At 39.4% G+C, this 23,161-nt stretch overlaps 1 protein-coding gene across 1 annotated transcript in view; it reads right to left on the bottom strand.

Annotated features, from left to right (window-relative positions):
* Nucleotides 1-162, bottom strand: part of C4BPA (complement component 4 binding protein alpha) — a 44,683-nt gene extending 44,521 nt beyond the window's left edge. The window contains exon 1 of the mRNA XM_070266625.1: nt 1-162. The gene's annotated coding sequence lies outside the window, so the exon portion shown is untranslated.
* Between the last annotated feature and the right edge of the window lie 22,999 nt (nt 163-23,161).

Here is a 23,161-nt window from a genome sequence, read left to right as displayed (position 1 = left end):
CTATCTCTGACCTTCCAGATTTCTGGCTTCTCAGCAAGGAGCTGGTCCTGACTGACTCCAAACCTCAGAAGAACTCCACCGTTCTGCGGCGACACCGTCCTCACCAGCCAGGCCTGCAACAGGCTTGCCGTTCCGTGGGCCTTCCGCGGCAGGATTTGGCCCGAGTCCAGAGTCAACCAAATAAGCTAAGAGCGAGATGAGAGAAATGCTTTGATCTCAGAAATTAAAGCATGAGAAATTGCTTCTGGGCTCCCATAGCTTCTTGTTCATTACTATTACAGCGGTTAGCTGGTTGTCTGTGCTCCAGTTATAAAATGGGGGCAAAATTCCTACAAAATTGTAGGTGTTAATAAAATAACAAATATACAGCATCATAAAAAATATAAAGCAGGGGCCGGCTCTGTGGCTGAGTGGTTAAGTTTGCGCGCTCCACTGCGGCAGCCCAGGGTTCGGATCCTGGGCATGGACATGGCACCGCTCATCAGGCCACGTTGAGACAGCGTCCCACATCCCACAACTAGAAGGACCTGTAACTAAGATATACAACTGTGTGTGTGTGTGGGGGGGGGGGGGGGTTTGGGGAGATAAAGCAGAAAAAAAAAAAAAGATTGGCAACAGTTGTTAGCCCAGGTGCCAATCCTTAAAAAAAAAAAAAAAAAAATATATATATATATAAAGGATAAGGACACAGTAAGATCTCAAATGTTATTCTCTTCCCCACCCATTATCATTACTTCGTAAGGATTGTTCATGTCTTTCTCCCACACTAGCCTGTTAACAGCTCTATTTCAGCGATTGTATCTCACTCGGGTTTGTACTCCCTTCCTCTGCACTCCATAATGCAAAGCAGAATTGTCTGCCAAATGAATAAAAGCAACGTAGGGTAAATGAGAAGAACACAGTCACCCAGAAACTACCACAGCCTCTCAAAGCCATACTGACAATTTATCACTTATGGTACACTCTGTTTATGGTTTTTCCATATCTTGTCTTTGCTCAACTAATAATTGAGCCCCTATAGTGCAAGCACCTTTTAAAGTGTAATTTTCAAAAAGTTAATAACGTGACACTCATGTAAATATAAGATGAATGTATCAAAGATTTTACTCAACTCACTAATTAATGAGGGAACCATTAAGATGCCACAACTAATTCAAAGGATTTGAGCAACAGAGATTTATATAGTCAGTCTGCTAAAGGCATTCTGAAACGACGTTCCTAATGATGCGAAACTGCTTAATATCATACAGGGCAACAAACTCTAATATTTGGAATCAGCTTTTCTAACTGATGGAAATTAATTGAGTCTTTGCTGGACAAAACTCATTTGTTTTGCTATGATCAGGAATCATCTGCATTGTTCTCAGAAAAGAATCATTTGCATTCCCACCCTTTTCTACAAATTAACTTCTACTTTTACAGAGTTGTAAACAAGCCGAATTAACCGAGAGTCATTCGAAATTTCACACCCCGAGGGAATCAATACTCCCCAGACAGGGTCTGCTAGACAATACTCAATAATTCACCGAAAAATTTCTCCAGTGATCTCTCCCAGTTCCATGTTTTGAGCAATAACACATGTTCCTCAGGATCAGTGTGTATAATGGTTGTACAATAAATAATTTAAAAAGTGGAAGACAATTTTGTTTACTCCTACACAAACATGGGCATAAAATACAACATTATTACAGGAAATAATTGTAAATAATTCTTCGTCTCAGTGGCTTATTTCAGATTCAGAATTGTTAGGACTTTGGAAAGTTACTATATCGATTATAATATTGTTTTACTAATATTTCTCCATTAAATGCAAAAACATTCACACTAAGTGTGTTATATAGAGACTATAAAAATCCTCACAAAGCTCAGGTCAGATTTTGCCATCAAATAAATTAGAAGAAAACTTTGTTTTCAAAGCTTTTTGTATTTTGGAATTACATATAAAGGATTATAGGACTATATATTTTATTATGAGTGTCCAAGTTTGGATAAATTAATAAATAATAATAAAATAATAAAATCACACGTTCTTCTAGACCTTTGAACATTAAGGACGATTTGCTCTAATGCCGATTGCTTTTTGGATAACTGGGGTAGTAGGTCAGGTACACAAGTTGTACTCAGACTGGTTTGATTGCTTCATGAAAGAATGGGCAGACAGTTACTAATGGAAGAGACCAAGAGATGAGGGAGGAGGGTGGAAATACCAAAGTCAGCAGCCCTAGGCTGGGGGAAGAGCTGTGGGGAGTTAAAAAGGGCGCACACAGTGTTGTGTGGTTGCAAGATTTTAGGAGAATTGGGAAAGATGATTTCAAAGAGTTCTGCAGATGTTAGGAGTGGATTTTCTTTGGTCTTTGTCAAGATAATTCAGAAAAGATTTAAATTGTTTCTTCAATTATTTTTTACATATTGAGTTGATGTTTCTCGACTACCTCACCAAGAAAAAACAGGGCCAGAAAAGGAGGCTTCATGCAGATTACATGAGAATAAAAGTAATATACATTTTTAAAAGGTGAAATTGTCGTGAAACATTGTAGAATGAGCTTTGATTGTGAGTCAACACAGACATGCACCATGGCAAGATCCGACGTGATGAAGAACACTCTCTCTAAGCGATGGCCATATAACTTTACAAAGACTACTGCTTGCCTTGTTAGAGCCCTTCGGCCTTGCCATGAAGTCCGTATTACCTACTGACGCAGACTGCTGTTCATTCACAATAGCCGTTCTATCCTTCTTCTTTAGTAATTAAACCCCAATTATAGCTGGCACAAGGTCACCTCGAATTTAAAAATATGTATTTCCAGGGGCCAGCCCAGTGGCATAGTGGTTAAGTTCATGTGTTCCGTTTTGGTGGCCTGGGGTTCGCGGGGTTCAGATTCCAGGCACAGAATTATGCACTATTCATCCAGCTGTGCTGTGGCGGCATCCCACATACAAAATGGAGGAAGATTGGTATAGATACTAGCTCAGGGCCAATCTTCCTTAAAAAAAAAAACCCGTACATTTCCAGACTGCCTTGCAGCTATATATAGCCCATAGGACTAAGTTTTGGCAAGTGGCATCTGAGCATAAGCGCAAGATCTAGAAAATATCCTTAAAAGAAGTTGATATCCCCTTTCTGCTCCATCATTCTGACTGGAATGTAGACATGATTCTTGTACTTGAGCAGCTATATTGTATTATGAGGTAGAATATAACATATTTGGAGGATGATGAGTTAACATGACAGAAGGATCTGAGTCCTTGATGATTGAGGAAGCTCCATTCCATTCCTAAACTGCTCATCTCCACACTTCATTGTAGGTGAGAGAAACTTTCTGTCATATATAAGGTGCAGTTGTTTTGGGTATGCTGACATCTTCAACTGAAACCAACTCTAATCTGAAACACTTGATGAATGCAATAAAATAAGGGTCAACTAGCAATTGAGTAAAATGACCCAGGAATTTAAATTCAGAAAAAACATTGAATAGACTTTACTAAATTGTACTCTGACACTGTTTCCCATCCCATCCATAAATTTTAAAAGGGAAATTGATGAAAGAGGAGAAAGCCTAGGAAGTGAAAACTGGATGTAAACAATAAGGCAAGCAGGTCACTAATAAGGAAAACCCAGGGGATAAACAAGCTGTTCTCTGAAAGCAGGCTGGATGCGTGGTGAAGGGCGTTACCCTTTTTGAGGCTGGGCTCCACCAGATCTGCTGCTTCCCACGGGAAAGAAGAGACGACAGGCCCAAAATGGAGTTGATGGGGTTCAGGGCAGGCCGCCCCAAGATGCGCCACTCTGGTATGCAGACTGTTTCTAGCTGAGGATAATAGAGGCTCAGACTCAGCAAGAACGTTCAACCGTTCCCCACTAACTGCCTAAAAGAAATTTAAAATAAAGGCCTGTCCCCAGGACAGGCCATCACCATAGATAACTTTGGGTTCTGGTAGACTGGGAGGATCCTTGCTAAGCTCACTCTTATCAAAATTCTATTTACCAAACATTTGCTTTTCCATTTCCATGTGAGTTGCCTTCCTCCACTTTGAAGACCCAAACCACTACTCCAAATGTCTTCCTTGTCTGTAGCTGGAGATACTTAAACAGGTAGCCTCAGCCAGTTGGCAGAGTTGCTCAGTTTGCCTGAGCCTCTCCCATGTAGACATATTATAAAGCTTTGTTTAATTTTCTCCTGTTATTCTGTCTCATGTGAATTTAATTCATTGTCTGGCCAGAAGGACCCAGAGCGGGTAGAGAAAATGTCTTCCTCCCCTGCAGAGTCACTTGTGCTAAGCCCACATCACCAAACCAAGACTTGCTACCTAACCTAATTGCAGTTTCAGCCTCTCTCAGGAATGTGATCTTGACCAGTCCATCCAGAATTATCCGATCAGCACTAGTGAGGTAATCCACCCAAGAGACCCCTGCCATCCCCCAAAGGAAGGTGACTTTGCCTGAAACAATTAGCACTTTGCTAGAATAACTTCCTGGTCCTGCCTCCTTCTGCCTATAAAAGTTTTCATTTGTACAGTCCTTTGGAGCTTCTTTCCCTCTGCTAGACATGATGCTGCTCAATTCATGAATTGTTAAATAAAGCCAATAAGATCTTTAAAATTTACTCAGTTGAGTAATTAACTTAAGTGGCAGTGGTGGGATCTGAAGGAAACTTCTGATGGCTTTGGGGCCAATGAGAAACACAGGCATGGGGTCGGCCCAGTGGTGCAGTGGTTAAGTTCGCACATTCTGCTTCTCGGTGGCCCGGGGTTCGCTGGTTCAGATCCCGGGTGCGGACATGGCACTGCTTGGCAAAAGCCATGCTGTGGTAGGCATCCCACATATAAAATAGAGGAAGATGGGCATGGATGTTATCTCAGGGCCAGTCTTCCTCAGCAAAAAGAGGAAGATTGGCAATAGTTAGCTCAGGGCTAATCTTCCTCAAAAAAAAAAAAGAGAAACATAGGCACATTACCCACAAACTCTTTGAAGTCTCTGTCTTTCTTGCCAGTTCCAAGAGCCATGGGTAAGTTCTTCTCATATAGCTTCTGATCTGATTGGCTTTCCAGTCCAGGGCTTAGTGGGTCGGCTTCGAGCTAGCAGATGGTTCCACCTGTAACCTGAGTCCTTTGACCTTGGTTAGTTCACAGTCCTCATTTGTTGGAGTCTGCTGGTTCAGTCCGTAGTCCCACACTGGGGACTGCTGGTGGTGTGTACCAAAGGCCTCTTCTTTTTTTCTGGTCCATCTGCAGTACCGTCTCTTTGGTTACTGCTGGTGTCCATAGTTCTGTTTCCTCTGTGTTAATGTGAATATGAGGTAAAGGCTGTTGCTAATGGGAATCTCAAAAGCTGAAAGCCATAAAATTGGTGGGCATGGGCCTAGCACTTACAAGCTGTTAGAGTGCTCACCATCTAACTCAAAGATTCCCGTGTTAGGATAAGTTGGTCATGGAATGGGCTAGATTGACACTAGGTCACCTGCCAACCTCAAGAAAACTTCCATGCAATGAAGTACACTGTAAAACACCACCTGATCCCCAACCCAGTGGCACATCCCTCTTAGGTATTAGTTTGGCCGCAAGAGACCCAAGGCTTAGCCAAAAAAGTGGTATCTTTAAACTCCAAAGAGTTGAGCATGCCACCTTCTGGGACTCTTGCTTGCTTTACGTCTAAGAACTCTGGTCCTGGAAGCTATAACTACCTACAAAAATGGCAAAATCTTACTAAAAACAACTAGAGTTACAATGGCCATTGCGGAGAATGTTCCAATTAGACAAGATCATTGTTTAGTGTCCTGAGAACTTGGCTTGGTAACTGTCAGGTTGTGGGCCCCAAAACACAGCCTGACAGAAATGTGGGTTGCACCTCATTTGTGGAGTAGATATTGCTGGACAGAAATGTGGGTTGAATTCCATTTGCAGCCAGGATCCTACCAAACTACTGCTAGCCCTTGGGGGAATTCATTTAAGAAGTGCACTCAAATGCAAGAGTTCCCAAATCAAACAAACAGAATGGGATATCGATTTTAACTGGCATACAGAAGCCTCTAAAAGGCTTCAAAATTCCAAAATTGCTTCTTTGAAAGTCATTAAAAAAGGCTAATAAAAAATTAAAGATATAAAAGGTACCTGGAACAAAAGACTGCAAGACTGACGTAACTCCTATTGCTCCCTCTCTCATCCTTACTCGAGTATTCATCACAGCAATCCTCTCTCTGAATTGCCTTTCCACTCTGAAGAGACTACAAGACCATAAACAAAGTCTGCCAAGTTAGTAGCCTTACAGACACCCCCATATCTACCCTCAAGGAGGGCCCCCATATGGGCTCCATGCAGTTGGTGGTGATGCCGGCCCTGATATCAGTTCCTCTACGTTAAATCCAGCATATATGTGGTTAAAACCAAAGCACTGTTTCCCTGCTCACTCCCTGGCTTCCTGGCTCCAGAATCCACTATCTGCCATGAAGACAGACAGCCAAGGACAGCCACCTGCAAGGTCACAGACTTCCCCCTTACTGTAAGCAGCCTTACAAGGCCGAACACAGGCTGGTGGGAAAGCACCCAAAGCCACAGGCTACACCCTAATCCCTACAAACGAAACACTCCTGGCACCCTTTAAAAACCCCTCATCTCCCATCTTTCGGGGAGATGAGACAAGAAAATTTGAGGGTTCATTCTCATCTCCCAGCTGATATCCAAAATAAACGTTCTTTCCTTGCATAAGCTTGGCATTCCAGTTTTCATTTGGCCCCTCTTGTGCGGCAGGTAAAGAACTGTGATTGTGGCCAGTAACAGCGAGACTCTGAAGGATTTTCTGGTAGACTGCTATGTTATTCCCTTGAACAACCAATGGGAAATTAAAATTAATGGGAAATCTTGCTAAATTCTGGTGGATACCAGAGCCTGCAGATGGGATCCTGGGAAAACTGGCAGAAGCCAGCAAAGGGTGAGAATTCTTACCAGTCAGCTATCCCGAATCTGTCTGTAGTGCCTGGTTGAGAGAGGAAAAGAAAATTTCATGTTGTCCGTCCCTTTACTGTTTGTTCCAGCTGAAAACTGACAAGATATTTGAAAGGATTTTTTTCAAAGTAGCTTTGTAGACAGAAGTTGGCCAAACTGAAAGCTAATATTCAAAGCCTGATAGGAACTTTTCAGGCCTTCTCCCCTAAACTGGAATTAAGAGCAATGTCCTTATCTAACAAATCTTTGCAAAACCAGAAATGGTCTCCAAACACAATTCAGTGTTCACCTATCCTTCTCACCAATCCTAAAACCTCCCCTATTTACCTCAAAGGCTTGTAAGTATTGTAAAATTCTGGCCTTAGGGATAAAATTCCTCCTTGGAGGAACTTGCATTCTTTCCCTGGATCTTTGAGATGTAAATATTTTACCCAGTCTTCTCCCAGGAACTCTTATCTCGACCATCCCCAGTCTATAAGATTGAATTTCAAAACAAGGAAAAAGAGGCTGTATTAAAAATACAAACTGCTATAGAAGTTCCCCTGCCCAAAATCTAGTCCACAGCTTCCATAAGATTACTTGTCAAAAACAATGCAAACTTTAAGTGTCTTCTCCACAAATATTAGTAGGAAAAAAAAGCTTTAGCCATCTGAGCAGGTAAACTTAACTTATTCCAGCTGTTCTTTTATAAGCTAGTGAGTTTTACATTATCATACCCATCTCATGGCTAAAATTTAAAAGCAAAGCCTCTAAGTTCTCAGTTTACATCTGTCTGTATGTTTATGTGTGTCTATATATATATATATATGTTGTAGATATATGGTATTATCTATCTCTGGATGGTATTACTAAAATTAACTTGTAAAAGAGGTCTATTTGATTTGCTTAAAAACCAACAAGTGCTTATATAAATTAAGGATTCCTAGAACTCTCAGAAATATAGAAAAACCCAAATGTTTTTCAAGTTCAAGTGATCTAGGATTACACTTTAGTAAATAAAAGCTAGTTTAAGTTTATTGGTTTAATTAAAATAGGCAGGTCTTTAGACATGCATTAAATGTAATACTTTTATTTTACCTAGGTTTACTAAAGGTCAAATAAGTTCATGTTTTCTCTCACAAAATTTGTCAGCGAGAAAATTAGCCTGGGCTGATGGCTAACTTTGTCTGATGTCTCATGAAGTTTTTGTGGGTTGATTAGAAGTGAATTAAATAGATGTAAGTGAGGTAAAGCTTTCTGGGAGAACGTCACAGCAAATAATCATGTTTTATGGTAGATCTACTTAAACAGTTTTCCCAAATCTTTTTGGCAATTGAAACTTTAGAGTTTTGCTAAGTTAAATTAAATGATGAATAGTCATTGAATATCTAGATTATTTCCAAATAAAAAAAGTTCTGAAACATTAATTACTGAACATATATTTATCTTTACTTTTGGCTTCATATTACTGAGAAACTTAAGATCATTAGGTCTTTGAGTAAACATGTTTCGTGCCACTTTAAAAAAATTTTACTATGAGAAAGAACATACTTCCAGAAGTTATGAAATGTATTTATAAGTCTATCAATCCACTGAATGGCAGTGTAAGAGACAGTCCACAATGGTTTACTTTCTAATTTTCACTAGAAATTAAGATTTTAAGGGTCAAAAATTCTCATGTATGTAATTAAAGCTACTAGAAATAATAAGAAAAATGTTTCTGTATGCAAGTGAAGTAGAATGTGTGCTTTCAATAAGAGAAAGCATGAGGGATGGACATGTATTTTTGTTGAAGAAAAAGAAAATAATTTTGCCCTAAAGTGAGGCTGGTTATTTCAGAATGAGAAAGAGGGAAAACAAAAAAAAAAACAGGACAAAACTGTATAAGGTTTGTAGAAAAAGAATTTTGGGAAAGGAATTCTGTATGTGGTCAAGTTGGAAAAGATTGAATACATTTGTATAAGCGTTTTAAAAATAAGCTTTAATATCAATAGTGTACTCATGTAAAACTCAAGCTTAATTTTTTTCATCTGCTGAAAGGGCAAGTTTTCTTAGATTATTAGTCTGTTCTCACTAAGCAATTGTAAAAAAAAAAAGATTTTTCTTTAACTTTTAAGTATTCTGGCTAGAAAACAAAGATTCTGTGTTTTAATTAAATAATTTCCTGTGTTTCATGTTGTCTTTTCAGGTCTTTGCTTACTTAAGAAAATTCAGTCTCTCTACTAAAAGAGCTAAGTTTTGGGTTTTTTAAACAACTATTTGTGAGGTCTTTAATTGTCACTATGGTGACATGGATGGCTACACATTGTTTCACAGTGACCTATGATCCTATCTGACCAAGTGTTTTATAACCTTTTTGGGGCCGGCCTGGTGGTGCAGCAGTTAAGTGCACATGTTCTGCTTCGGCAGCCCGGGGTTCACTGGCTCGGATCCCAGGTGTGGACATGGCATCGCTTGGCAAGCCATGCTGTGATAGGCATCCCACCTATAAAGTAGAGGAATATGGGCAGGGATGTTAGCTCAGGGCCAGTCTTCCTCAGCAAAAAGAGGAGGATTGGCGGCAGATGTTAGCTCAGGGCTAATCTTCCTCAAAAAAAAAAAATAATAATAATAAAAAATCAAACCTTTTGAAGTTTTTGACAAACTTCTCCAAAATCAAATTCTAAATGAAGTCTTTTTGATCTTGAAATAACTTTGGGATTTTCCAGAGGCCCCTGGAACATCTCAAAAAGAGTTGTTCTCTCTCTTTACAAAAAGAGAAATGTTAGGGGCCGGCCCTGTGGCCGTGTGGTTGAGTTCGCGTGCTCTGCTTCAGTGGCCCAAGGTTCCGCCAGTTCGGATCCTGGGCGCAGACATGGCACCACTCATCAGGCCATGTTGAGGGGGCATCCTACATGCCACAACTAGAAGGACTCACAACTAAAATATACAACTATGCACTGGGGGGATTTGGAGAGAAAAAGCAAAAAAAAAAAAAAGAAGATTGGCAACAGTTGTTAGCTCAGGCATCAATCTTTAAAAAAAAAAGAGAGAAATGTTAAACTAAGAATTAGACTTGTTTGATATGTTAAATTACAAAGGAAGAGTGGTCAAATAAGAAGTAATACTTTATGTCATATTTGTATAGGTATATAAGTATTGCAGAAATTGTATGAAGTTCCTGGAAATCGATATTTCCTGGTATTATGCTATGTCTTAATTTCAGTTATTATCTTAAAATGTTGTATATCACAGAAATAACTACATTTCCTTGTCAAATGGACTCTCATCAATCTTTAACAATGGGCATTTTTAAGTCTTTTGTTATTTCCAGATAGTTATTGTTTTACTCTGATGTTTTTGCAAAAGTGAGACTCATGGAAAGGACCTTATCAAGTGCTCCTGACCACTGACAATGCTGCAAAACTAGAAGGCATTGAACCTTGTGTGAACATCTCACAGCTGAAGAAGGCTCCACCTGACATCTGGGTCTGTGCAAACTCTGGAGACCTCCAGATCAAACTAACAAGGAAAAGAAGTAGCTGACATCAGAGTAGACTGCTTCCACCCAAGATGCCAGATCAAAACTTCATACTTTAACTAAACATGAAACCCATTCTTCTTTTCTTTCCTTCCTTTACTCTGGCATTGGCCTGGAAAGATAATACCATCATCCATATCTCCCAGGCCATTGCTAAGTGGGGGGGTAACATTTCAGACTGCTGGGTTTGTCATCAAAAACTCTGACCTGTCCGTGATGCTAGAGATCCCCTGGTCTTCCCTGTGACCAGTTTCTCTTCTATTCCCAATGTCACTAGAAACAACAGTCAACCCCTCTTACAAGTCACTTGCAGAGTCCACCTTTTATGGCCGGAACATCCAGTGCCTTGTTTTTACCTTTCTCTCATTATAACTGCACTTGCCCAATTAGACACAAATACCTATGCAAATCATAGTACATTTGCACCCCATGTTCTCATGATTATCTAATCAGACCTGCCCCCAATCATGAAAAGATCTCACCAGGAACATCCATCTTTGCAAGGAATTTAGAACAACTTTTTATTTCAGGCTAAGAGATTTACTTCCCAAATGTACTAAAAGGCTAAATGACCCCTGGCTCGAATGGGCAAATGCAACAATCCCTGTGAATGACTCCATTACCAGAGCCATCTTAGTGGGAGTGGTTTGTGCCAACAGGATTTATCTTTGTCTGTGGTGGTTATCGTTCTCCTTGGGGCTATGATGCCTAAACGGCTGGCACATACCTAGGCAATGCCCCTTAAGGTATCTAACTGTGCCCTTAACTTCTCACAAACAAACTGAGGTACCTCATTGGTCAACCCCTCTAAATTTATATCTTTGAGTTAGACAAGACCTACCAGGGGGCATTCATGATTCGGGATTCACTTCCTCTGGCATGTTCCTACTTCCTTGGTTAGGAGTAAACACAAACAAGGCTGTGGTTGGGAATCTCTCCTTAACTCTTGACAGTATTGCAGAATCTGCTGCTAAAGCAATAGCTGCCCAAAAAAATCCTTCCACTCTCTGGCCAAAGCTGCTCTTGGTAATAGGATAGCCCTTGATCATCTTTTTGCTGAACAAGGAGGTGTCTGTGCTGTGGCCAACACTCCTTGCTGCCCCGGGATTAACACTTATGGGGAAGTTAAAACTCAGCTACACAAAATTACTGAGCAAGCCACTTGGCTTAAGAAAGTGACTCCTTCAATGGGGCCTTTCTTTGACTTATTCGATTTTGATTGGTTTGGATCTTGGAGACCACAGCTCCAAAGTGCACTCCAGACATTGGGCATTATCCTGCTTATAATAATCCTAGTAGTCTCCCTGGCATGCTGTATTCTGTCAAAAGCTTTAAATGCATGTTCACAGCCACTAACCACCAAGAGAATGATCTCCCTAAGACTGGAACATCAGAAAAGGAATAAAGAAAATGGGAGACTTAAAAGGCGCGAACCTGAAATCATGACGTGTGAATACCACACAGGGATCAGCAAAAACTGCAAGAACTTCAGAGCAGTAGCCGGGAGTGGCACTAGTGCCTTAAATTTTGATCACATCTCTCAGTTAGGCTGAGAGGCTGATTGAAAGGGAAGAATTATTTAAAAAGAGACAACAGGCCCAAAATGGAGTCACCTGTGCTAAGCCCACGTCACTAATCTGAGACTTCATGCCTAAATAGCAGTTCCAGCCTTTTCCCGGGAATGTGGTCTTAACCAGTCAATCTGGAATTGCCCAGTCAGCACTAGTGAGGTAAGCCACGTGCTGGGCCCCTGTCATTCCCCCATAGGAAGGGGACCTTGCCTGAAACAAGCAGCTCTTTGCTAGAATAACTGCCTGGCCCCACCCCCTTCTGCCTATAAAAGTCTCATTTTGTACAGCTCTTTGGAGCTCCTTTCTATCTGCTGGATGGGATGCCGCTGGATTCATAAATCACTAAATAAAGCCAATAAGATCTTTAAAATTTACTTAGTTGAATCTTGTTTTTTTTTTTTTTTAACACTATGCTTCTGAAATTATTTCACTTAATTGCAAGGAGAAACTCACCTATAGGATCTGACCTAGTTGTAACAGGCTAGATATTTCATACAACCAAAAAGAGTATTTAAATACCTTTGGGAATTCATTGGGGCGTTCCAAAGTGAGTCGTTCTGCCTGTAATGATTGAAGTAATGCAGCTGGCATTGGCTTAATGAGAAGAAGAGAAACTTTGTGCCGTGAAGTTTTCAAGAAAAAAGAAAATATTGCTCTCTGTTATTGGTGATGCTATATTATAACCCATTAAAATTCTTAAATCACAGCGTCCAGTAAAAAAAGTGAGCATTTCAGAACCTCATATATTCTCCTCCTCTGCTTAAAAGAGTCAACATCAAATGGATGTCTCTTGACTTTTTTTATGTCAAAGGAAAGAAAGGGAGACAGTGTGTGTGTGTTTGTGTAGATTATCATCTCTCGCCTGGTTTCCTACCCTGAGGTCCAGGGATAGGTTTCAGGAGGACATGACCCCCATAAACTGTATGCAAAACTTTTGTCTACCTTTTCCTGGGGAGAGTTCTGAGCTTTTGTCAGATTCTCAAATGAGTTTAGGACAACGAATGTAGGTTGAATGGTGCAGAATACTCTGAGACCGGGAAGCCCCAGGAGGGGCTAGTCCCAGACTGCCACAGGAAGTGCCAGTGGGGTTGTCACCAACAAAGGCAAGCTAGTGAGCCTGAGGGCTGAGCCCCCGCACAGTAAGTCCCCAGTGAAGCCCCTGGAGAGGTGTAAGACATGATGTAATAATTAAGGTAATAGAAATAAAGCGAACAATGACCATCGCCCAACACTGGAGCATTCTCTGAATAGTCGTTTTCTGATCCTGGTATCTTTGTTAAGCTCCAGCTACATTTAAAAGTATAAGTTATGTGTTTGTTGGGCCCTCACTGTCACAAATCTTACGATTTGCCTTGTTCTGAGGTATGGGCTTTGAGAAAAACTCCCACCAGTGCTGAGGTGAGTGACTCAGTCAGGGTGTTTGTTCATTCTTCCATTTGTAAAACAGGGAGAATGATCCCAGACAGTCCAGCCTTCCACAAATGATGGCTTGACTGCTGAATAAGATAACACTTGCAAAAGTGCTTGGGGATCTTTCCAAGGAAACTACACCCTTGACTCTCTCATTATTGTCGCTCCTCCAGATACACTGCTGAAGCTCAGCGCATTTGGGAATACTTATAACCACTCTCTGGCAATTTCAAACTTGGATAATTCATAAATTATTTCCATTCTATCAAGCCCTAGGATTTGTAGAACTTGTAATTGCTCTCCTGTTATTATGAACATTTCATTTATATATTTATTTATTTTTATTGAGTTCATAATAGTTTACATCAATGTGAGATTTCAGTTGTACATTATTTCTTGACTGTCACCATATAAGTGCTCCCCTTCACCCCCAGTGCCCTCCCCTCCTGCCTTCCCCTGGTAACCACTGAACTGTTTTCTTTGTCCCAGTACTTGTTTATATTCCACATATGAGTGAAATCATCTGGTGTTTGTCTTTCTCAGACTGGCTTATTTCACTTAGCATAATTCCCTCTAGGTCCTTCCATGTTATTGCAAATGGGATGAATTTGTCTTTTTTTCTGGCTGAGTAGTATTCCATTGTATATATATATATATCACATCTTCTTTATTCAATCATCAGTCGATGGGCACTTGGGTTGCTTCCATGTCTTGGCTATGGAGAATAGTGCTGCAATGAACACAGGGGTGTACATGTTACTTTGGATTGTTGATTTCAAGTTGTTTGGATAGATACCCAGCAGTGGGATGGCTGGATCATATGGTATTTCTATTTTTAATTTTTTGAGGAAGCTCCATACTGTTTTCCATAGTGGTTGCACCAGTTTGCATTCCCACCAGCAGTGTGTGAGGCTTCCCTTCTCTCCACACCCTCTCCAACATTTGCTATTTTTAGTCTTAGTGATTAGAGCCATTTTAACAGGCGTAAGGTGGTATCTTAGTGTAGTTTTGATTTGCATTTCCCTGATGATTAGTGATGTTGAACATCTTTTCATGTGTTTATTGGCCATCTGTATATCTTCTTTGGAAAAATGTCTATTCATCTCCTTTGCCCAATTTTGATCGGGTTGTTTGTTTTTTAGTTGTTCATTTGTGGGAGTTCCTTGTATATTATGGAGATTAACCCCTTGTCAGATATATGATTTGCAAATATTTTCTCCCAATTGGTGGGTTGTCTCTTTGTTTTGATCCTAGTTTCTTTTGCATTGCAGAAGCTCTTTAGTCTGATGAATTCCCACTTGTTTAGTTTTTCTTTTGTTTCCCTTGTCTGAGAGGACATGGTATTTGAAAAGATTCTTTTTAGTTCAGTGTCAAAGAGTGTACTACCAATATTGTCTTCCAGGAGTTTTATAGTTTCAGGACGTATCTTCGAGTCTTTGATCCATTTTGAGTTTATTTTTGTGTATGTATGAGATAGTGGTCTACTTTCATTCTTTTGCATGTGGCTGCCCGGCATTTATGGACGCCACCATTTATGGAAGAGACTATCTTTTGTCCATTGTATGTTCTTGGCACCTTTGTCAAAGATTAGCTGTCTGTAGATGTGCGGTTTTATTTCTGGGCTTTCAGTTGTCTTCCGTTGATCTGTGTGCCTGTTTTGTACCAGTACCATGCCATTTTGGTCACTGTGGCTTTGTAGTACATTTTGAAATCAGGGGTTGTGATACCTCCAGCTTTGTTCTTTTTTCTCAGGATTGCTTTAGCAATCTGGCGTCTTTGTTTGCCCCATATGAATTTTAGGATTCTTTGCTCTGTTTCCATGAAGAATGTCAGTGGGATTCTGATAGGGATTGCATTGAATTTGTAGATTGCTTTGGGTAGTAAGGAGGTTTTAACTATGTTTATTCTTCCAATCCATGAGCAAGGAATCTCCTTCCATCTTTTTAAGTCATTATCAATTTCTCTCAGTAATGTCGTATAGTTTTCTTTGTATAAGTCCTTCACCTCCTTGGTTAAATTTGTTCCTAGGTACCTTATTTTTTTAGTTGCGATTGCAAATTGAATTATATTTTTGAGTTCTCTTTCTGTGAGTTTGTTATTGGAGTATAGAAAAGCAACTGATTTTTGTAAGTTGACTCTGTACCCTGCAACTTTACTGTGGTTGTTAATTATTTCCATTAGTTTTCCAATGGATTCTTTGGAGTTTTCTATATATAAGATCATGTCATCTGCAAACAGTGAGAGTTTTACTTCTTCCCTCCCTATTTGGATTCCTTTTATTCCTTTCTCTTGCCTAATTGCTCTGGCCAAAACCTCCAGTACAATGTTGAATAAGAGTGGTGATAGAGTGCCTCCTTGTCTCGTTCCTGTTCTCAGGGGGTTGGTGCTCAGTTTTCGCCGATTGAGTATGATGTTGGCTGTGGGTTTGTCATATATGGCCTTTATTATGTTGAGGTAATTTCCTTCTATCCCTATTTTGTTAAGAATTGTTATCATAAATGGCTGGTGGATTTTGTCAAATGCTTTCTCTGCATCTATTGAGATGATCATGTGGTTTTTATTCCTCAGTTTGTTGATGTGGTATATCACGTTCATTGATTTGCAGATGTTAAACCATCCCTGTGTCCCTGGTATGAATCCCACTTGATCGTGATGTATGATCCTTTTGATGTATTGCTGAATTCTGGTTGCCAAAATTCTGTTGAGAATTTTTGCATCTATGTTCATCAGTGATACTTGCCTGTAGTTCTCCTTTTTTGTGCTGTCCTTGTCAGGCTTTGGTATCAGAGTGATGCTGACCTTGTAGAATATGTTAGGATGTGTTCTATCCTCCCTAAATTTTTGGAATAGCTTGACAAGGATAGGTATTAGATCCTCTCTGAAAGTTTGGTAGAATTCCCCAGGAAAGCTGTCTGGTCCTGGGGTTTCATTCTTTGGGATGTTTTTGATTGCTGTTTCAATCTCTTTTCTTGTGACTGATCTGTTCAGATTGTCTGTTTCTTCTTGACTCAGCTTTGAGAGGTTGTAAGAATCTAATAATTTACCCATTTCCTCTAGGTTATCCGTTTTGTTGGCATATAGTTTTTCATAGTATTCTCATAATCCGTTGTATTTCTGTGGAGTCTGTTGTTATTTCTCCTTTTTCATTTCTGATTTTGTTTATTTGAGCTTTCTCTCTTTTTTTCTTTGTAAGTCTTGCTAGGGGTTTGTCAGTTTTATTTATCTTCTCAAAGAACCAGCTCTTTGTTTCATTGATCTTTTCTACTGCCTTTTTTGTTTCACTAGCATTTATTTCTGCTCTGATTTTTATTATTTCTGCTGACTTTGGGCTTTGTTTGTTTTTCTTTTTCTAGTTCAGTTAGGTGTAATTTGAGATTGCTTCTTTGGGATTTTTCTTGTTTGTTAAGATGTGCCTGTATTGTGATGAATTTCCCTCTTAGTACAGCTTTTGCTGCATCCCATGTGAGTTGGTATGACATGTTATCATTTTCATTTGTCCCCAGATATTTTTTATTTCTTCTTTAATTTCTTCAAGGATCCATTGCTTGTTCAATAGCATATTGTTTAGTCTCCACATCTTTGTCCCTTTTTCAGCGTTTTCCTTGTAATTAATTTCTAGCTTTATAGCATTATGATTGGAGAAGATGCTTGTCATTATTTCAATTTTTTAAAATTTATAGAGGCTTGCCTTCTTTCCCAACATATGGCCTATCCTTGAGAATGTTCCATACGCACTTGACAAGAATGTGTCTTCTGCTGTTTTTGGGTGGAGTGTTCTATATATGTCTATTAAGTCCAACTGTTTTTGCTTTTCGCTTAATTCCGCTGTTTCCTTGTTGATTTTCTGTCTGGATGATCTGTCCAATGATGTGAGTGGGGTGTTGAGGTCCCCTACTGTTATTTTTAATATCTTCTTGTAGGTTTGTTCATAGTTGCTTTATGAACTTTGATGCTCCTGTGTTGGGTGCATAGATATTTATAAGCATTATTTCTTCTTGATGGAGTGTCCCTTTGATCATTATATATTGCCCCTCTTTCTCTCTCTTTATCTTGAAGATAAAGAGAGGTATGAGGGCCTTCTTGAGGATTTCTTGTAGGGGAGGTCTCATGGCTACAAAGTCCCTTTGCTTTTGTTTGTCTGTGAAAGATTTGATTTCTCTCTCATATCTGAAAGATATTTTTGCTGGATAGACTATTCTTGGCTGAAGATACTTCTCTTTTAAAGTTTTGAATACATCATTCCAGTCTCTCCTAGCTTGTAAGGTTTCTGCAGAGAAATCTGCTGAAAGTCTAATAGGAGTGCCTTTGTAGGTTTTCTTCTGCCTTGCTGCCCTGAGTATTCTTTCTTTGTCATTCATTTTTGCCAGTTTTACTACTTATCTTGAAGTCTACTTTGTCTGATATAAGTATTGCAACACTTGCTTTCTCTTGTTTGCCATTATCTTGGAGTATCATCTTCCACGCCTTACCTCTGACTCTGTATTTGTCATTGGAGCTGAGGTGTGTTTCCTGGAGGCAACAGATTGTTGGGTCTTGTTCTTTAATCCATCTTGCCACTCTGTGTCTTCTTATTGGAGAGTTCTATCCATTTACATTGAAGGTGGTTATCGATGTATGAGGGCTTAATGCTGTCATATCACTCGTTTTCTGGTTTTCCTGCATTTCCTTTGTTTCTCGTCCTGTGTGTTTTGGTCTATCCATTGAATGATGCAGTTTTTGATGCTGTGTTTCTTTTTTTTTTCCATATTTGTTTTTCATGTCTCTGTCCTGCTTTTTAGTTTAGAGGCTACCCTGAGGTTTGTATTCAGAATCTCGTGCATAACATAGTCCATTGTCTGATGGCCTCTTACTTCCTTCATGTAAACTGATTCAGTCCCTTTCCCACTCCCCTCCTAAGTTATTATTCTCAAATCTTATTCCAACTTGTGTTGTGAGTTTGTGGTTAAAGTGACAAGATTGTCTTTGTTTTTGGTGTTTTCCTTCCCTTTAGCCTAATGCTATAGTTGAATATTTGCTCTCTTATTCTGATTCTGTCTATCTGTCTCCTTACTCTGTGTTTAGTGACCCCTTTCTCCCTTTTTTCTCTTTTCAGGTATGAGGGCCTTCTTGAGGATTTCTTGTAGGGGAGGTCTCATGGCTACAAAGTCCCTTTGCTTTTGTTTGTCTGTGAAAGATTTGATTTCTCTCTCATATCTGAAAGATATTTTTGCTGGATAGACTATTCTTGGCTGAAGATACTTCTCTTTTAAAGTTTTGAATACATCATTCCAGTCTCTCCTAGCTTGTAAGGTTTCTGCAGAGAAATCTGCTGAAAGTCTAATAGGAGTGCCTTTGTAGGTTTTCTTCTGCCTTGCTGCCCTGAGTATTCTTTCTTTGTCATTCATTTTTGCCAGTTTTACTACTACATGCCTTGCAGTAGGTCTATTTACATTGACAAATCTAGGAGCTCTGAAAGCTTCCTCCACACACATTTCCCTCTCATTCCCTAGATTTGGGAAGTTCTCTGCTATTATTTCTTTGAGGACACTTTCTGCTCCATTCTTCTTCTCTTCACCTTCTGGGATACCTATAATTCTTATGATGCATTTCCTCATTGAGTTGGATATTTCTCAGAGACTTTCTTCATTTCTTTTTAGTCTTCATTCTCTCCCCTCCTGTCTGGAGCATTTCAACATGTCTATCTTTGATTATGCTGATTCGCTCCACTATGGTGTCCACACGAGCATTCAGGGAATCCATGTTTTGTTTTATCTCTTCTATTGTGTCTTTCATCTCTAATATTTCTGATTGATTCTTCTTTATAGTTTCAATCTCTTTTGTGAAGTAGCTCCTGAACTCGTTGAATTGTTTCTCTATATTCTCTTTTACCTCGTTGAATTTTTTGATGATAGCTATTTCGAATTCATTGTCATTTAGTTTACATATTTCAGTGTCCTCAGGACTGAGTTCTGGGAGCTTGTCGTTTTCTCTCTCGTCTGGAGATTTGATGTGGTGCCTGATGTTGGAAGGACAGGTCTTTCTCATTCTGGTATTATTCGGTTGCAATTACAGCAACCATGGGGTCAGGGTCGAGAGCCACATATTCTGAGCACTCCACCTTCAGCCGAGATTTTGCAGGGCTGGGGAGACGTTCTTTCTCCTGCATGCAGTCCCAGGTATCCTGATAAGCTCTTGCTCTCTGGTGTCCTGGGGTCTTGGTGTGATGAGGTCACCCCGCGTGGAAGCTTTTGCCCCATTTGAGGGCTTCCCTCTAGGCTGCAAGGGCCCTAGGGAGTCCTGGGTGATCCCACTGACATGCAATCCCTCCCCGACTCCTTCTCTCATGGAGCCTCCCTCGGCAGTCACTGCAGTCTTCAGAGGAGGGAGTGAAGATCTCTCCTACCCTGTTCCATCTCCTCCAAGGGGGGCTCCAGCCTCTTCGCCCTCCGTCATGTGGCTGCCTGTCTCTCTGAGGTTTTAATGCTCTTAGGGTATTTTCTGTTGGAGTATGGTTGCCCCTTTTTGTTGTATCTTGGTGGGGAGAGAGTCCCAGGCAAGTTCACTCCGCCGTGATGCTGATGTCACTTGGGATTATATTTTTAATTTCTCTTTCTGCTACTTGATTGTTAGTGTATACAAACACAACCGATTTTTGTAGATTGATTTTGTTTCCTGTCATTTTACTGTATTCATTTATTATTTCTAAACTCTTTTTGGCAGATCCTTTAGGGTTTTCTCTATATGAAATCATGTCATCTGCCAATAGTGACAGTTTCCAATTTGTCTTCCTTTCCAATTTGGATCCCTTTTCTCTCTTTTCCTTGCCTGATTGCTTTGGCTAAGACTTCCAGTACTATGTTAATAAGAGTGGTTACAGTGGGCACCCTTGTCTGGTTCCTGTTCTTACAAGGATAGCTTTGAGTTTTTCCCCGTTGAGAATGATTTTAGCTGTGAGTTTGTCATGTATGGCATGTATTATGTTGAGGTGCTTTCCTTCTATACCCATTTCATTCAGAATTTTTATCATCAATGGATGCTGTATCTTGTCAAATGATTTTACTGCCTTTATTGAGATGATCATGTGATTTTTATCCTTTGTTAATGTGGTGTATCACACTGATTGATTTGCGGATGGTGAACAATCCTGCATCCCTGGAATAAATCCCATTTGATCATGGCATATGATCTTTTAAATGTATTGTTTTGTTTGATTTGCTAGTGTTTTGTTGAGGATTTTTGCATTGATGTTCATCAGTGATACTGGCTTTTAATCTTCATTTTTTGTGTGTGTTGTCCTTGCCTGGTTTTGGTGTCAGGGTAATGCTTGCATCATAGAATGAGTTAGGAAGATCCCCTCCTCTTCAATTGTTTGGAGGAGTTTAAGAAGGATAGGTATTAAGAGTCTTCTTTGAATGTTTGGTAGAATTCACCTGGGAAGTCATCTAGTCTTGGACTTTTTTTTGGGGGGGGGCAGGTTTTAATTACCGTTTTGAGCTCCTTCCTGGTGATTGGTCTATTCAAGTTCTTTATTTCTTCTCAGTTCAGTTTTGGAAGGTTGTATGATTCTAAGAATTGATCCATTTCTTCTAGATTATCCAATTTTTTGGCATATAGCTTTGGATAGTATTCTCTTATAATCTTTTGTATTTCTGAGGTGTCCATCTTAATTTGTCTTCTTTCTGTTTTGATTTTATTTATTTGTGCCTTCTCTTCTTTTTGTCTTGGTGAGTGTAACCAAAGGTGTGTCTATCTTGTTCATCTTTTCAAAGAACCAGCTCTGGGTTTCATTGATTTATCTATTGTTTTTAATTCTCTCTTTTATTTATTTCTGACATGATTTTTATTATTTCCTTCCTCCTACTGATTTTGTGCTTGCTTCTTCTTTTTCCAGTTCCATTAGGTGCACTGTTAGATGGTTTATTTCAGATTTTTCTTGTTTGTTGAGGTACACTTGTCTTGGTACAAACTTCCCTCTAAGAGCTGCTTTTGCTATATTTTCGTTTTCAATTGTCTCCAGGTATTTTTTAATTTCTCCTTTGATTTCTTCATTGACCCAATCGTTGTTCAGTAGCATTTTATTTAGTCTCCACATATTTGTGTCTTTTCTGATTTTCTTCCTGTATTTGGTTTCTAGTTTCACAGTGTTTTGGTCAGAAAAGATGCTTAGTATTATTTCAGTCTTCTTAAAATTGTTGAGTCTTCTTTTGCAGCCTAATATGTGGTCATTCCTGGACAATATTCCAAGTGCATTTTAAAAGAATGTGTATTCTGTGGTTTTTGGATGGAATGTTCTGTATACATCTACTAACTCAACTTGATCTAAAGTGTTGTTTTAGGCCACTGTTTCCTTATTCATCTTCTCTTTTGATGAGCTTTCCATTGTTATAAGTGAAATGTTACTGTCCCCTCCTATTGTATTGCTGTATATTTCTCTTTTCATTTCTGATATTAATTGCTTTTGATATTGAGGTGCTCCTACATTGAGTGCATAGATATTTACAAGTGTTATATCCTCTTCTTGGCTTTTTCCCTTTATCATTATGTAGTGACCTTCTTTGTCTCTTGGTACCATTTTTGTTTGAAAGACTGTTTTGTCTGATATACCTATTGCTACCCCAGCTTTTTTATCATTGCCACTTGCATGGAGGATCATTTTCCATCCCTTCACTTTCAGTTTGTGAGTCTGGTTAGGTCTGAAGTCTCTTGTAGGTAGCTTATATATGGGTCTTGATTTTTTGCCCAATAGGCCACCCTATGCCTTTTGATTGGAGCATTTGGTCCGGTGACATTGAAAGTAGCTATTGATAAGTATGTTCTTGCCATTTTGTTACTTTTTTCTGGTTGTTTTAGTAGTTCTTCTCTCTTCCTTTCTTCTTCTCTTCCTCTCTTCCCTTGTGGTTTGATGGCTTTCTTTAGTATTACGTTTGGGTTTCTTTCTCTTAATTTTATTTTTCTGGTTCTGTTTGTTTCTAGTTTGTGAATACCGTGAAGTTCTTATATAATAACCTATGTATGTAGCAATGTGTATTAAGTTGATGGTCTCTTTAGTTTGACCTCTTCTCATAGCTCTACTATTTTGCTCCCCTGCTCCCTCATTGTATGATTTTTATATCACATATAACCTCTTTGTGCGTGTATATCTGTTACCCTCTTATCATTGAAATAGTAATTTTCACACTTTTCTCTTTTGCTCTTCATATTATCTTCATAGGTTGTTGATCTGCTAGCTGTACTGTATTTTTGCCTTTACCAGTGATTTTATTGCTTTTTTTGGTATAATCTTATTCCTATCTATGGTCTGCTCTTTCCCAGTTAAATAAGTCCTTTTAGCATTTTTTGTAAGACTAATTTCTTGGTAATAAACTCCCTGAATTTTTGCTTGTCTGGGAAACTCTTTATCTTTCCTTCCATTCTGAATGATACCTTGCCATGTAGAGTATTCTTGGCTGTAGGTTTTTTCCTTTCAGCACTTTAAATGTATCCTGCTCCTCCCTTCTAGCCTGTAAGGTTTCTGCTGAGAAGTCAGCTGAAAGGCTTATGGGGTTTCCTTTGTATGTAACTTGTTGGCTTTCCCTTGTGGCATTTAGGATTCTCTCTTTATCTCTCATTCTGGACATTTCAATTGTAATGTATCTTGGTGTTGTCCTCTTTGGGTTTCTCTTGTTTGGTGCTCTCTGTGCTTCCTGTACCTGGATGTCTGTTTCCTTCCTTACATTAGGAAAGTTTTCAGCTATTATTTCTTCTAATAGATTCTCTGCCCCTC

Source organism: Equus caballus, chromosome 5 (assembly GCF_041296265.1).
Source record: "Equus caballus isolate H_3958 breed thoroughbred chromosome 5, TB-T2T, whole genome shotgun sequence".
NCBI lineage: Eukaryota > Metazoa > Chordata > Mammalia > Perissodactyla > Equidae > Equus > Equus caballus.
Note: the sequence above shows the minus strand (reverse complement) of the source record. Positions and strands in the feature narration are given on the sequence as shown.